Source organism: Penicillium verrucosum (assembly GCF_028828655.1).
Source record: "Penicillium verrucosum strain IBT 35672 chromosome Unknown utg000001l_segment0_segment0, whole genome shotgun sequence".
Classification (NCBI taxonomy): domain Eukaryota; kingdom Fungi; phylum Ascomycota; class Eurotiomycetes; order Eurotiales; family Aspergillaceae; genus Penicillium; species Penicillium verrucosum.
In genome coordinates this window covers 4,313,239-4,325,638 of record NW_026643210.1, presented here as the reverse complement: position 1 = coordinate 4,325,638, position 12,400 = coordinate 4,313,239, and positions in this window count along the sequence as shown.

Here is a 12,400-nt window from a genome sequence, read left to right as displayed (position 1 = left end):
ATCATTTCATCCTACCTACCCATAGTAACATACCAACTTTTATACTAGATTTCCCAGGCATCAAATTCAAGCCAACCTTATTAGCTTATATATACCACTTATATATACCACTAGGTAGTATCTATATTTGTTTACATATACACCAAACTTTAATCCGGCTTAGGGCGGATCATACTTAGAGCATAATCGTGACTTCTTTCTCCTCCGATACCTAGGGATGCCAGAGTATAGGATATTACACGTAATCTAATAACAGAAAGATCGGTTAGCTCTTAGTCGGCCCATCTATATACCCGGTAGGGCATTAACTAATTAGTAACGGGTAGGTCCGTAACAGCCTCCCTATTCCAAGATCTCAGCATAAGCGGCGAAGGGTTATACGTATATACGGCGGTAACCAATCGTATTTCTTAATCCTAGGTTCTTTTCTATAGAGACAAATCTCGCATAGCCTTCTAGTCTTACACCGTACTAAAATCTAGTTAATAGTATCTTAATTAGGCCCAGCGTAACCCTAAGCAAACATAAAGAGAAACGCTAACCGCCTCTAGCTATTATAAAGCCTAAGGCTACAGCCTTATCTAAAAACGGGTATCTATATAGACTACAGATATTCACGCATACATTACATACTTCTTACTAGATCACCATAATATAGCATACACTTTCTAGATCAAAATCGCTACAAGCACAACGCCTAGCCGCCTCGCAAACTATAATCTTATCGATTTGCTAAGTCTCAGATACACGCGCGGCCACCACTATATACGTATTTAGTAGACGAATATCTTATTAGTCGAACACCCCCTTTAGTAGGAAGTCTTCTAATTTAGACAATAAATACTATAATATAAAAATTACTATAAGGAAATTCAAGATCATTATTCTACTAGGGATCACACCACCTACACGACGATAGGCTAAAGAGCGCGAGAAAGCAAAGAGGCCGGTATACCGAAGAAACCCATATAATACGCTATCACTAAAGCAACGCTATAATAGGAAGAGCACACAAACAAATTACTAGTAGTAAATTAATAAAGTACAAGATACTAGTTACAATATAGTCTACTTAGAAAAGTTCATTTCCCTTTCTTTCTATCTCATTCTACTAGCCACAGTCTAAACCCTATATTTCCCCAATATAGATTAGTATTACTTATACGACCTAAAATAGCGGTAGCCCGACTTCTCTCCCCCAACATCTCCTAGTTAGAGCTTATATCCACAGCATAACCCACCATAGAGGAAATCTTTCGGTCTTTAACAACGGAGAAAATCTAGGAGCTACTAGTAATCTACGGAATCAGTAACTACTACGATAAGCCTATTAAGCAACATATACTTAGTATTTCTAACTTCAGTAAGCCCCTAAACTACTATTCGAGCAACTATATCCACTAACACGTATAGTCCGCTAAATAAGATAGGAGGTAGGAATAATAGATCCACCACCTCTTCCTACTCCCATAGCTAGTCCGGATCCTAAAGCAAAGCGCGGCTCTTATCGGTTCCTCCCTATACCTAAAAAACGAAGTAGAGCGGACTATACGGGGTTAGACGTACCGTCTTATAAAAAGAAAAGGAAGAACAAAGTCAAGGCGAAAGACAAGACTACTCTCAAAGAAATATCGTAAGGGATAAATAATACCGTACTACCTATAAAAAGAAATATATTAACCGATTCCCCGTCGATAGATAAAGCGAACATAGCGATAAACTTACCCCGGGCTAGAACACCCTTAACCGACGTATATACCCATCAAGATAGAAAAGTGCCGTATAGTATCGTCGAGAACATACTTATCAACTATATCAAGCTTAGCGATCTACTCGGAAGATATAGATACTATTCAAAGCAGGCAATTATAATAATAAAGGTTAAGGCGATTTAGAGTTTTATAGATAGCATTATCAAGTTGCAATACCCCGATACAGTCTAGCTAATCAAGCAGGAGAATATATTCTCGGCAAGCAAAAGTATCCAATCTCGATTTAACGAGACCGTATATTAGGAAATCATTAAAAAAGGCGCCGAACTCCTTAACCTAAAGGATTTACCAACCTCCAAAAGCCCTCTTAATAAATTTACGATAGCCGAGAAGGTCGCTACCGAGCGCTTTATAAGGGAAGCGGATTATAGACTTAGCCTCGCTAATCAACAGTAGTACCGTCTTTTTTAGAAACGACTATTCGAGATACGGAACGCGGGTATTAACAAAATCCTCTTATATCGTATAAAGGAATTCGACCGCTTCTACAAAAGCTACTCGTTAGAAGCTAGAGCTTCTTTAGTAGAGATAGTCCGGAACTAGGAAGAAAGATATACCTTCTATATCAAACAGTTAGAAGAGCGTATAGTCGAGGAGAGTAAGGGCGGTTTCACGGGAAGACTATAGCTAAGCCAGTCGCTTATAGTAGACAGACTTCGTATTCCTAAAAATACGTAGAATAGCGCTACCAACCTATAGTTCTCTAGCGTAGAGAAAACTGTCTTCTAATTAAGCAGGTTATACAAGCTATCCGCTATTATACTCGGTAGGTTCTTTGACTTACAGCTAAAGGCAGAAATAATATAGAACAAGTCTATTTTCGTTATTCTTCAACCTAAAGACAATATCTTTTGTTAGAGTCACGTGACGGCCATGTGGGGCCGCGGGTGATCCTGATCCACAGAACTCAGGGTAATGGTAGACAGTAGCTAGTTTTTCTTCTCTTCTTTTCTTTCTCTCCAGAGTCTACAATATTAATCCCTTAAGGTTAACATTCATTCCTACATAGCCTATATTCTATCTAACAGGTTATAAGCCCTTGCTCGTACGACTCCGAGCATCTTTTCGTTGAAATTTTCAACCAATCAGAGTTTTCATTTTTCTTTTATAGGACGCGTTTTTCGGCCCGTTCCGCATCTCTACTTTTCGACTGTCGATCCTATCATTGATTTTTATCGACGATCTCATCGTAAGTCAACATTTTCATCATTCTAATCATCTAGGAAGCTTCGTTTTCCGTAGTTACCTTATCGACGCGACGGACGGTACCGCTTCGCGCATTTCTTTCGATCGAGACCGAAGACGGACACTCGACGTATAGTCAAAATGACTAGTTCCTACGATAATAACGATAACAGAGGAGAAGGTTCCTCACGTTCTCTCCCCGCTTCTCGCTAGCAACACAATCCTATTTCTAATAGTCAGCAATATCAACAACGTAATCCTATTAGACGGACACATATATAGGGGACTAATCTTCCGGAAGTAAAGGAGATTAAGCTTAATAAGGGTATCAAATTGGCTCTTAATAGTAGTAATCTAGTAAGATAGAAACGATAGATTATTAATAGATTAAGTATAGCGCGAATCGATTAGGTCGCCGACTACAATCTTCCTCGTCCTACCGAATTCGATCCTAATTACAATCTATAGAGATACTAGTCGAAGATTTCTAGTAGATAGATCGAAGGTCTTCTAGATCAGAAGATTATTATAACTCTTAAAGGATATATAAATAGTTTCCCGATTTACGCCGATTATATACTACGTAAAGTCGAGTCTATTATTCGTAGTACTAGTATTATTAATAACGTAAGACGTAAGGTGATTAAATTCGACGAGATAAAGAGATTATACTTTAGTTCTGCTAAGGACTATATTAATACCTACTAGACCTAATATAACTAGCTTAGTATATATAAAGTCGAATCTTACCTATTCGGAGCGTTATTTATAATACTTCGATAACTAGAAGATAAACTTAAATCGGTAACGTTTACCTACGAGACTTTGAAAGATAAGATACTAGATTCCGTTATAAAGGAGGTTTTTAGCGATATATATAAGGTATTAACGATTAAAGCACGCGATATTCCTACTTCGTTATCGTTCGACCTAGAAGCTTCTACTAACGTCGCTCGGAATAACAATAATTAACGCGGGGGTAGAATAAGAGGTCGAGGCCGTAGTAGCAGAGGTCGTAGAGGTAGTTTATATAACTCTAGATCGGATAATAACAATAAGGATAATCAAAATAATCAGAAGGAATAGTATTAAGGCACGAAGAATACGCCGCCTAAGGGTAAGTCGATTAACGAATAGGCGGAACAGCAGCGTAATCAATAGCTATAGTATATAAATAGTTTAGAATATACCTACTATAGATATACTAGATATCCTACTAAGACATATTTCTACCTAATAGAGGATCTACCTATAGAGGGATAGAAGCCGCGTAGTAATACTTAGTGCTATACAACTATACGTAAAGGAAAAGATAAGGCTAGTATTACTCGTACTAATACAGCTCGTTCTTCGGAGGACAACTAGATGATTGATAGTAGTACTTCTAAAACGATTATTAGATATCGTAAGGACTTCTACGAATACTCAACTTATAAGCCTAGTAAGGAGCTATATAGCTATACGAATGCTAATAGCAAGGTCCAATTAGCAATTGGTTATAGTAAGGCGCCGATTTAAATTAAGAATTCGGAAGGTAAGATCAAGATGATTCTTATTAATACCTACTATAATACGGCAACTACCGATCGTCTGTTTTTATCTAATACTCTTAAAGCGGATCACGGTATCTATTATGATCCAATTGTTTTAAAACTGATTTATAAGAATAGGGAGGAAGTTGGATTGGTGAAACGGTTTAATGGTTTACCCTAGATTAATAGCCTACTCTATTAAGGAGTGATTCTAGAGAAGATATAATAATAGTCTTCTGTTTAAACGACTTACTTTTATAAACCGAATTCTTCTAATTTAGACTCGGATTTAGATAAAGAGTTTGATCGAATTAATAAGTCTATTTCGACTTATGAAATTCATCGTCGACTTAGTTATATAGGAAGACTGTATATCAAAGCTTCTCTTTCTAATGCTATTCTTCTGGAAGAAGGAGACTAGGTTAAACTTTATAACTTTAACTACGAAGCTTGTCAACTTAGCAAAGCTAAGAAGTAGATTTCTCGGGATATATAACGACGTATAGAGAAGCTAGGTATAAAGTTTTATACGGATATACAAATCATAAACCTACCTAGACCTTATGGTAAACGTTATTAGGTACTAATTGTCGATAACTATACTCGATATACCGAAGGACCGTGCTTTCGAACTAAGGAGGAGATTGTACCTTATATAATTACTTTCTATAAGAGATAGAAGATTCTTCGTAGACGTTATCTAGCTTTCTAGCGGATTAACGGAGGAACTGAATTCTATAAGTTCTAGATATAGGCAGAGGAAGAAGGTATGGTTTTTAAAATCACGCCTACTTATATATCTAAACCGAATAGCGTTACGGAGCGTATAGGTGGTTATATTAACTAGATTTAACGTATAATAAATATAGACGCTAAGCTTCCTAAATAGCTTTAGCCTTACTAAGTAGATACTGCAATTTATATTTATAATCGTTTAGTTAATCCGAAGACTACGAAGATACCGATTATCTCCTAGTAGGAGGGCCTTAGTTTTAGTAAGACGAAGGTCAATTTGAAATATCTTCGTATATAGGGTACTATCGTATTTGTCTATATTCCGAGGGAGATATATATTTAATTAGAGAAATCAGCTGCTCGTATATTTAGAGGATACCTAGTTGGTTATAAAGGTGAGAATGGTTATATCTTTAAGGTATAGAATCCTACTTCGAAGGAGATTGTTCGTTTACGGGACGTTACTTTTCCCGATAAACTTAATCTTAACTCTTCTCGATCGGATAACGATCTAAAGGGGGGTATTTTAGCTAGAAAGCCGGTACCTAAGGATCCTAATTTAGATAATAACGCCGGAGCACTTTATAAAGAAGGTGGTCTATATATTCTAGATTTTATAATTAAGAAAGGCAAATAACCTTACGAAGGTCCGAAGGTTATAATTAGACTAAAGCTAGTTCCGTAGGTTTCTATTACTAGTAGACAGCTAGAGGTAGCAATTTAGATTTTAAGACCTATAATTTAACAGAAGTAAGCTTCTATAGGTCTAGATATACTAGGAAGAGTATAGATTATACTACCTATACTAAAGCCGTTAACTAGAATATAGGAGATCGAGGATCAATCTCTACTTTAATAACCGAATTTCCGGAAGTAAGTCAAACCGGCTTACCTTCTACCGCTAAAGAGGTAGGTTATTCAGTAGCTAATTTATTAGTTAGTTCCTTAGTTAACACGTCGTCGTCTAGTTCTTTAACCGTAGGTTTATAAGACAATTCGACGTTATATAGTTGATTATATAGACGGTAGACTATTACTTCCGCTAGTCCTACCGTAGCCTAGAAAATAGGTAGTGGTATCTCCGGTTTTAGAGGCTATTCTAGAGTCTCCGGTTGTTTACTAATCGATCGAGGAGGACAACGGTGAAGATAGTGAAGATAGTAAATATAATGGTTTTGTTTATTAAGGGTAGTATATATAGCGAGCTACTCGTGATGTAGAAGTTCCTATATAATAGGCTGTTCCTACTTCTCCTTAGTATTTACCTAGAGCATTCCGAGAAGACACTCTATAGGAGATTTTTCTATAGGAGGTTTCTTTATAGGAGATTTCTATATAGGAGGTTTATAATCTTATTGTTTTAGAGGAAGAGTAGGTAGTGGTTTAGCCTAGTTCTTATTAGGTTTCTAAGCCTATTTTTAAACTATATATAGAGACGGTTTCCGAGGTCGATTTACCTCGGGAGGTCTTAGTTAAAATAATTACCGATAGTTCTGTCACCGAGATAGCTTCTATTCTACTAGAACACTTCATTCCCCGACGATCGAGCCGGACGAGACGATCGCTAGAACGATACGGTTTTCCTACGGAACTCACCGAGACCATATCGATTCCGAGAACAAAACCGAAACTAAAACCGAGACTATCGAGTTAACCGAAGCGAATCGTTATAGAACCGGACGTTCTATAGGGTAATAATAGTGCTAATAAAGGATTAGGTAATAATAGTAATTAAGGTAGGGGGAGACTTATAAAGTCGAGAGTTATTACGAAACAGAGCACTCCTTTTATTTATAATAGTAAGCCTTTATACGTTAAGAACATTGTTATTCCCTAGTCTTATAATAAGGCGATAAATTCTCGATTTTTAGACCGCTAGTAAGTAGCGATAGAAGATTAGTTTAACGACGTTTATACGAAAAGGACTTTTAATATCGTTCGCAAACCGCTAGGGGTAGTACCTCTGCCGAGTTAATAGGTTTTTAATCTTAAAGTAACGAAGGACAACCTTATTTATAGTTTCAAAACGCGCTAGGTGGTTTATAGGAACTACTAGTAGAAGAAGGAGGATTCAATCTTCTATACTCTAGTTATTCAGAACGTTCTTATAAAGATCATCTTTACACTTATTGCGCAGAGAGGTTATAAATAGCGTTAGTTTAACGTAGTAGCTACGTATCTTAATACTTCTCGTAAAGATTAGGAGATAGTTTATATCGTTTAACTAGTAGGTTTTAAATACTCCGAACCTAATATCGAAAGTAAAGGTTAGGTTTGTTAGTTATAATAGGTATTATTTAGCCTTCGTGATTCGGTAGCTCTATAGAATAAGGAACTTAACAAAAGACTAGTCAAGATTAGATTTTATACTCTTGATGATAATCCGTATATCTACGTTAAGATATATAATGGTTTAACGTGGTTTCTTCTTGTTTATATTAATGATTTTATTAGTACAGCTCCGACCGACGGAGAGGTCGAGATGATTTTTTAGTAGGTAAAGGGTTAGTTCGAGATTAAGGATATAGGAGAACTATCCCGTTTTCTTAATAGTACCGTTATCCGGAATTACGATAAAAGAACAATTCGGATAATACAATAGGCATACTATCTAGAAGCACTTCGCTTAGTAGAGATATAGGTATATTCTCTAATCTCGATTCCGCTTTCTCTAAACTATAAATAGGATAACGGTAATAAGGATCCCGACGCTCTTCTAGATTAAGAGGGGCATATTTTGTTTAGGTCTTTAGTCGGTAGACTTAACTAGCTAGCAGTTAAAACTAGGCCTAATATTAAATTTAGTATTATAAAGTTACAATATCGTTCTGCTTCTCCGACTACTAACGATTTATAGGCTATCCGTACTGTCTATAGGTATCTTAGTGACACAATATACCTTAGTATAACGCTAGGGGGGGGTAGACGATACCTCGTTCTTTATATATACCGATACTTCGTATAGTGATTAGTATAATTTAAAATCGATAGAGGGTGCTATTTGGTTTTTCGGTGGCGTACCTATTATTTAGTACTCGAAGAAATAGAGTATTATAACTCTATCGTCGATAGCTACAGAATAGTATACTCTAGATCGACCTACTAAGGATACTTAGTAGATTTCAAAGATTGCTAAGGCACTTAATCTTCCTAAGATAAGCAATCCAATTGTTATTTTAACAGATAATATCAATACTCAGTTACTAATAAACAAGAAATCGTATAAGAACAGCATACGTTAGCTTAACATAAAGTGGTTTTTCGTCAAAGACGCTATTTTCTAGAAGAAGATCGATCTATAGCGCGTCGAGACGAAGAGCAACGTCGCCGACGGGTTTACAAAAGCGCTTAATAAAGAAGCATATACAAAGTTCATCCAAATACTAGGTCTTAATTAATCTACATACTAAATTTTACGGGTAGATGCAGATTTACATTATATAGGAAATAGTAGAAAATAAGAAAACAAAATAGAGAGTTTTTATTAGTAGAGATAAAGAGATATGGTAACAGTCTTCGTCCTAAAGGGGGGTATTAGAGTCACGTGACGGCCATATAGGGCCGCGGGTGATCCTGATCCACAGAACTTAGGGTAATGGTAGACAGTAGCTAGTTTTTCTTCTCTTCTTTTCTTTCTCTCTAGAGTCTACAATATTAATCCCTTGAGGTTAACATTCATTCCTACATAGCCTATATTCCATCTGACATCTTTCTCACGGTTTGCCCTATCATTTCAGTCTAAGAAGGAGATACCCTTAGGAGATTTACTAGAGTGATCCGGTACTCTTTAGAATACAGCGTTATCTACAGTATACCTAGTCCCGAAGAAAACCTTTAGCTAGATTATTCCACGGTAACTAAGGCACTAAATTTCATAAAGGTATCTACTCCTAAAGGGGACTCTAATATTCGTCTTCGGTAGGAGCTTATCGATAGACGGGGTAAAGGGCATCTTATATAGAAAGTCTCGGTTATTACTCTTCGGGCAATTCAACCATTTAAAGAACTTATTCGCGCTACCCCTCAAAAAGAATAATATCTCCTATACTAGTCGCCGGCTTATACAAAGCGAGGGTATACGAAGTACCAAAGTTCCTAATTCTTATTTTTTATTTACTTCTAGCTACTCATTAAATAGAATTATCGCTAATTATAAAGTAAAATTTATACGTATATATAAAGATAAATCATACTCGTTACCTTTTAGAGCCCAGCTACTTTATACCAAAGTAAGAAAGCTACTAAATATACGGTCGGTTTTAGCCACGCCTCCTATCTCCTACTATCAGCCTTAGCTATACTTAAGCCACTATTTTTAATAAAAGTATAAATCTATTCCTAATTTTATAGGCGATAGAATCTATTCGATCTACCAGTAGTAGAGAATAGAGAAAGGCTAACCGCTTTCAGCTCATCGTACCCCACATCAGTCCCTCTCATTCCTAATCAATAATATAGCTACTACTAGCTCATAGCTTTTGGCTATCAGATCACTTTAAAAAAAAATTTAGGACGTCTTTTGCTCTATATCCTTAATTCCTTTTTTATATTCTCGGTCCGCGACTTAAAATATTACCAGTTCGGGACTAGCGTAACTCTAAGCTACGCATATAAAGACGCTAACCGAATTAAAGGGGGGAGGGGTTATAAGATAGCTAAATTATTCGCAGAGTCACAATAGAGATAAAGGGAAAAAAATACAACGGTTATCTAAGAGTTAGCCGAATTTACATTTTCAGCGATACCTTCGACTATATCTAGTAAATAAACATATAATCGTCGACGAGCGGTATAAGACCTATATTAATAGAAAGTATAAGACAACGTATAGGCAAACTTATAGCTAGTAATTAAATAATTAGTTAATTCGAAATATAAGTATAGAAAGGAAAAAAAAAAGGACCAAATCATTTATATTCTATTTAAACACAATACTTAACCCGGACTTAAATCCCAAGTAGACAATTACACATAAATTCTAAGGCTACTAGACATATTATTGCCTTATTATAGGCTTTAGATAATCTAATAGTAGATAGATAAGACACGAATAGGCCTATTATCTTTTATAGACTACTAATTATTATCTAGGACACTTAATTATATATTTAATAGGTTAGTTGAAATATAATATATTATTAGCCTACCGCTACTCTATTCTCTACTTTAGAGTAGCTAAACTATTTCGGTAGAATAAATAAAAACTCTATATAACTATATACAAAATAATTAGTAGGAAAGACGAATTCGACCCTACGAACAGCCGAGAATATAGTATATAAATTATCGTAGCGGAAGTATATAAACTAATACTAGATAATATCTAATCCCAGATTCTATACTCCCAGACACGCTATTAATTGCTCCTAGAAGTAATAACCAACGCTCCTAGGATATCACCTCTTATTCCCCGGAGCTATATAGTCTACCGGGAGCTATAGGTCCTCTAGGACTATACCGTAGATTTTAGGATCGAATATAATCCTAGAAATATAAGGGTCTCACTCGGGAGGAAAAAAAAAAGCGGGATCTTATCTAGGTAATTAATATTTAGAATACAAATTAAAACGCGGGCAAAGCGTAAAGACACTATTTAAAGAGATATAACGTTAATAAACAATAACATACAACCAACGGTTATTTAGGAGTTAACCGAAAGTATAATTAATATCAACGATATTTTTTATAACAATCAGTAGAATAAACGAGAGTAGATATATAGTCTATAAGACATCGTCGACGAGTAGTAGAAGGCCTATAGTAGTAAAAGATAAGGGGTCAACCGTAAGCAAACTTATAGTTGTTAATTAAATAATTAGTTGTCTTAGAAATATAAGGGTTTAGAATAATTATAATTATAATTAATTTATTGTTTTTTTAAAGAAGTAGGGTATTTATTAAATATTATTAGGTAGATAGTAGTCTCCACTCTAAATCACGCGCATTTTTCCTAATACCTAGATACTCCCTAATTCTCTAGCTAGAACTTCTTTTTACCCGTACTAAGCTTATTTTATACCACATTTTCTAGGCCCTATTCCAACCCCCTCGTACCTTAGTAGCTTAGATAGTTCTCTAAATAATTAATAGAAGCCGTATAAGATACCATTAAAGCTCAGCGCGGAGAATTCTTCTAAAACCTTCCCGAGAGATTTTCATTCTTTTATATATAGGCTTTTTCATACCTCTAGAAGTCGCTTTGTCTCTACCACCGTTAAATTCTACACGCGATAAGCTAACTATATAGGCTATATAGTTTCCCCTATCCTCAGGATAATAAGTCATTCGTAAATAACTTAGGAATCTACTGCGAATTCTTAAGTATAGAGAATCCTCTTTAGAACTATAGGTCATCGTGCTTTACCCTAAGGGCCTTAGTAACTTCTACTCTATTAAGATAAGCTGTTTATAATCGCGGACCGAGAATCTTTCCTTATCTACTAAGTAGTAATCGATTTAATTAATTAGTCAAACAATACGATTTCCTCGAATAAGTAAAACACTCACCTAGTAACGTTTAACATACGCATAAAGGACAAGGACCATAAACACTAACATTGCCGTCAACAGCTCTTAACTTCCTATTTACTCAACATTTATCGAGTTCGTCGTATACAATAATCAACACGTCCAAGATCAACCAATCCACCCGATTTCTATAATAACATTTCTTAAAGGATATCTGTTTCCCCACTTTACTATAACGAGAGCTTAAATACGTTAAATCGGCCCCTAACGCCATCGAAAATAAGTAGCTTCTCAATTCTTCAACGCCGCCGCACTTAAATACGTTTGCCTATCTTATACAGATCTAAACCAGGTAGCTATTTTTTTTATTAACCTACGATATACTAAGTTTTAATCATCGCTCCTAGGAACACTTACGGCCTCTAGGAGCTTAATATCCTCTAGGAACTAAACCCGTTACTCCTAGGAGCGAGATAGATCGTTCCTAGGCCCTTAACCTTAGATCCTAGAGTATACCTATCCGTTTATAGGGCCCTATAGTTCTCTAGGAACTATAGTTACGCTTCCGAATATATAAGGATCGTACGGGGAATACTATAGGGGTAAGATAATCTAAGAACCATTATAACTTCCGTAGACTACTAAAAAGTAGGTAGAGCTAAAGTAGAGAGACTTCCTCTAACTTATATATAGAAGGTTACTCGGACT